Source organism: Limulus polyphemus, unplaced genomic scaffold (assembly GCF_000517525.1).
Source record: "Limulus polyphemus unplaced genomic scaffold, Limulus_polyphemus-2.1.2 Scaffold1886, whole genome shotgun sequence".
Lineage (NCBI taxonomy): Eukaryota > Metazoa > Arthropoda > Merostomata > Xiphosura > Limulidae > Limulus > Limulus polyphemus.
In genome coordinates this window covers 114859-120659 of record NW_013667496.1, presented here as the reverse complement: position 1 = coordinate 120659, position 5801 = coordinate 114859, and positions in this window count along the sequence as shown.

Sequence of the window (5801 nt, the reverse complement as noted above, 5' to 3'; positions counted from 1 at the left end):
CCTTCCTATAAAAAGAGAACAAAATATATATAACTTACTTCCCTGAAAAAACGGAAGTAGTAATTATAACTGAGTTATAAAAAATGAAGTAATAAATGTGACCTACTTCATATAGGAATGGAGTACACATGACTTTCTATAAAATATAAATATAAGTTACTTCCTGTAAAAACGAAGTAACAAAAATTAGCTGCTTGTATAAAAATGTCTTACGACTATAAACATAAAAATGTATGGGTTGATTAGTGTTTGTATAATAAACATTTACGATTTTCATTATAGTTTCATTATAAAAATAATGTTTTTCTATTTTTACGGTTTAAGTTGTTGAGTTGATCTATTCACCACTTATTGACGTAAAATAAATAGATCCACATTATTCTTGTGTTTACATGAAATACTTTTGGCAGGACCATGCCGTCTAATAAATCACAAGTGTTATTTATAGGCGACTTTTCAATCGCAATTGACTTAATCTTCATTTTTCTGATAGAACTTATAAATATTTTTCATTAATAAATAACTTGTTATAATTGAAAAACTACTCTGGTGTATTTTGTTTGTTCTTTCTGGAGAATGAATCAGATAATTCCGATATATTACGTTAGGTTTGGGAAGTAATTCTGAATTTCTCTAACAATAACCAAGTTTGTGCAAAGAAAGAGACTGGACACAAATGTGAACACACAGTGAAACCAATCTTTATTTTCAACACAGTGTTTGTGTGTATTGGTTTAGCACAAAATACAATCGCCTTTGCTGGAGAGAAATTATAAATTATCTGTATTGTATTACAACGTTATACTTTCTCAGGGCGACTAGCGTTTTATAGGCTACTGGCCATTCCCATTAAAAAATAAGGAAGGTTGTAGCCTCGAGGTATCACCTCACCTACCATTGGACAAAACTGCTGTCTGCTTTCATGCATTAAGTGCAACTTAAGTGACACAGGAAGTAACACAGAACAATAGGTAGCTAGAGCAAAAAAAAGAAACTTAACGACTTTTTTGATTACTGTGTTATGTGGAAATAGCATAAATATTTGCATAAGTGAAAAAACAATTATTTAAAAATTCGCTATCAGTACAAAGGAAATAGAAAACACATGCTATAACACAATGTAAGTCCAGAAAAAGAAGAACTTACCCTTTCCTGATTAATTAAATGCTGATACAAAAAACAATTTACTGTTTTAAGTGTCTACTTGTGAGAAGTGGTTTAATCGAAATAGTTAACGTTTTAGATCAGAATAAAAATCAATAAATAAATTTAATCCATACCTGAGCGGAGTTGACGAGTTCCGAGTTCAAGCATTATATAAAAAAGCCTCCTAGACAGTGACGTGTGACAGACAAAAATATATTTAAAAAATACTATTGTTGGGCATCTGCTTGTTTGATAATTTCCGGTAGAAAATCTTTCTGAGGAACTTCAGTCCTTTCTTCATTAAATCAGTTTATTCTTTCTCGATACAAACTTTTAGTACACAGTAATTCCACAGTCAGTACGTTTTTCGTCACTTAACAACTTTTATAATTCACAGCGATTCACACATTTTACTCACGGTGCCTACTGTTCGCTTGACTCAATTATCTATCTCTATATCTATCTATGCAATTCTATCTTTTCCGCTGGCTTTATTTGCCGGGCTTATATACTAAAAAAGAGGGCGTCTGGAACAAACTAGAGTTGCTAGGAAAATTCATGATCATTCGAGAAACTCCAGCGCGCATACTCCCAGCGTTGCGTGACTTCCGCTGTTGTAACACTATTTTTACATGCCTCAGATGTTAAATCCGTAAAAGACTAATTATGATGAATGTGAGGAAAAACATTTGCATTTTATTGTGATTTTTTATTGCGATTACGTTGTGTATATATTTTTCAAATTTCTTTTCATCAGTATTTCGTGAAAAAAGGGCCACTGCTAATTTTAACAAACAACGTAAATTATCTTGCAAGATACATATTTAACCAAAGTCATTTAAAAAAACACTACTTATGCTACTGGTGATAGATAGTAAATTAATCAAAACAGTTAATGTTTTAGATCAGAAAAAAAGAATCGATAAATATCTTTAATACATCTTTTATCACGTGTCTCACAAACACAAAAGTTATAAACTCATGAGCTACTTTTAGCTTGTCTGTTTTTTCTTTTAAGCAATCCTCGCAGTACTTGTCTTTAGGGGTTTGGGGGGGGGGTAAATTTTCTTCCTTCTTTTTTCTAGTTCCATAGCTATTTGAAAATGCTAATTTCATAGGCCGGGCGTGGCCTAAAGGTTATTGTGCCAGGATTGTGAATCTAAGGATGCATGATTCGCTTTCCGCTGTTGAAAAAAAACGTGCTTCATACTCTAGAAACGTAGATACACTATTACAGTGATGATGAAATCCTGCCACTTAGTCACAAAAGACCAGCTTACCTTCTCTATATCAGTTCGAAATTAGGAATGGCTATGCGCAAATAGCCCTTGTGTAGCTTTGCACTAAAATTCTGAAACAAACAAACAAGCTAATTTTATCATATTTCAAAGAGTACTTGAGGTTAATTGTATGTACTTATGTATTTATCCGCCATTCTTCTGTCTAGACAAAAAGACAAAGGATTGTCCAGCTACCTTTAGTTTAGGAAATTATTAAATGTGATTTAATGCCACAATAAGAAAGCTAAAATAACGCCTATAAAATCTTATTCAATTAAAAATTTGAAATGTTTTTGGATTAATTTGGATAAAATTAAAACTGTCGTTATCCTCAAACATAAAAAATAGTTGAAACAAAAATGTTCAATAAAATTAAAATTTAATCCATGGAATCGAACACCGCAAGCTGAGTAACAGACAGACAAACTCCTCGCGTTCGCCAAAGTTTAGGTAATATCGTCAGCTGTCTTCTCTCAAGTCCATCCAAAAACCTGCCTCCCAGTGGCACAGTCCGTGGACTTGCAGCGCTAGAAACCGGGTTTCAATACCCGTGGTGGGCAGAGCACAGATAGTCCATTGTGTAGCTTTGTTCTTAATTACAACCAAACAAACCCCAAAACCTTAATAACTGAAGGGAATTCCCGAAGCTATAAATGAAAAAAATAAAATGTGTCAAAAAATAATGTTTTGTTTTATTGACTACAAAAAAAGGGCGAAAGAAAACATCTTTTGTTTAAGCCTGTAAGGGACATCGATTTAAAAAACTTTTGTTTTTGTTTCTAATTCAACCACTTTTACAGGTTTATATATATATATTCGTATTTTAAGTTTGATTTCCCGATTCTTAGATGTTAGCAAAAGTATTTATTTTCTTTGTTTATCTTAAGTCGACATGCAACTTTTAGGTATGCATCGAGGTGGATCAGAATACTGACGTAACTCGGAAAAAATCGATTACTCTTAGCCAAACGATATTTAATTTTACGACTCGATAACTCGACGGAAGTTATTGTTGTATTTTATTATCTCTGCTATATACCAGGAAACAAGTGTTACGACAGCGGAAGTCATGCGACGCTGGAAGTATGCGCGCTGGAGTTTCCAGAAGGATCATGACTGTTCCTGGCAACTCTAGTCTTTTCTAGGCGCCCTCTTTTTTTTTATATAAGCCCGGCAAATAAAGCGGAGAAATAATAGCAGATAGTGAGATATAGAGACAGATAATTGAGTCAAGCGAGCGGTAGTGACCGTAAGTAAAGTGCGTGAATCGTTGTGAATTATAGCGTGTGTTTAAGTTAAAATGACTGTGGAAATTCCGTGTATTGCAAAGTTGTATTGAGAAAGAATAAACTAGTTTTATTTAAGAAAGGGCTTGTATCGCTGAAGTTCCTCGGGAAGAATTTATACCGGAAATTAACAAACGACCAGAGACGCAACACAAATAAACTTCGTTCTTTTGTAACGGGCTAAAACAAAACGCCGCTACAACCGGGTCGAACAAAAAACCGATTTATTAAACTGTGACGACAACAGAAGTCGAAAATAAAACTTACAAACAATTGGAATACAAGTTTTATCACTTAAAAAAAACAAAAAACAGTTAGTAACTCCATGCCTGGTCAGAACTTATACAAACGTTAATAAACAATACAACGTAAATATCAATGTTACTAATTTCAATAAATAAAGGAATTAGGAAAAAGAACCGAAAGAAGAAAAACTCTAATTCCGAAAAACATAATATTCCAAAATTAAACCGCTTCTCAAGATCAATAATAATATCAAATAACAATCAGCAATAATTCGTTCTAACTATATCTCGTGAACTAACTCGTTTAGATCAAAGAAGGGTTTCTATCTAATGGTTAGATCACGAGGTTTCATTTCATGTGACTAGCTAATTTACATAACCTTTCACAACATTAATATCTGTACGTCACCACTAGGGGAAGCTTGTGTCAGTTTCATAATACAAACATACTCAAACTCAACATGCTAGAAGATGTGTTAGCGCTTTAATATAACTAAAGATTCATAGTTGAACTAAACAATAGAAGGAATAATAAATATACGGTAAACAAAACCATAAAATAAAATAAAATTCGCTATCTCACACTTTACTGATAAATTTTAAATTATAGTTTGAGCATTTGTTGATCTAAAAGTCGTCTGTTTTAATTTGCTTGCTTGTTTTCAATAAAAGATAATTACTCTCCATAATTGAACTCAAAATTAGGCTTAGTAAGAGCTGTTCGCCTGTTAGGCTTAGTAAGTAGCTATTCTGATAATAAAGTTTGAAAAAAACGACCTTTCTACTTTAAATAATTATAAGATAACTTTTATTTTAATCGACTTTTCGCCTTTGCACCTTCTTCAGGGCTAGTATATAAAACTGTCTTCTTTTAAATTCTGGTGGGTGGATAGCTATAACCCTGTAGCCCATCTCAGCAAAGTCTATATTTACAACTGCTTACGTTTTCCTGTGATTTTTAGTAACAATAAACAAGAAATCCTTCCAACTATTTTCCTGTACTTATGCTTTTCTTCTGTGGAACAGTAGTAAGTCTTTGGATTTACAACGCTAAAATTAGGGGGTCGATTCCCCTCGGTGGACATAGTAGATGGCTCGATGTGGCTTTGCTACAAGAAAATGCATACAAACACACACGCTTTCCTTCTTTGTGTAATAAGGCGTGTCTTGTATTCGTGAATTAGTCTTGGCTTATTAGTGTGAGTTATTTTTAGATCATCTTTCAGTGATGTGGTAAACCAACCTTTTTTATTTTATACATATCTTGTTATTTCTCTTATAGTAAAAACCTTGACAAATTGTTTTATTTATTTACAATAAGACATTTTTAAAAAGTAAAAGTAAATTATTGAACTTCTAAATCCCAAAATAACATATGAAATAATTGCACAGTCCAACTTTTGAAAAACTTTTTTCTTTAGTAAATGTTGTCCCCGCTGGGACAGCGGTAATTCTACGGATTTACAAAGCTAAAATCAGGGGTTCGTTTCCCCTCGGTGGACACAGTAGGTAGCTCGATGTGGCTTTGCTATAAGAAAAAAAACACACACATGGTAAATGCTATAATACCTGAGACAATCTACATCATCCCTCAAGAAACAGAGACCCTTGTGGTGAAATCCTTACATTTCTTTTTCTCATCAGTTGATTCTCCTTTATTGACACCTTTATTATATTAATAGAATTCGTAATTTAGGCATTTCCATCTATCTCGAAAAGCATACTGACCACAATACCCATGTCCTGACACTTCAAATATACACAACGTGGTCACAAGTAAATAGACAAAAAAATGAAAATTTTCAGTCATATTCACATGAATTGATATATTTATAATTTAATTA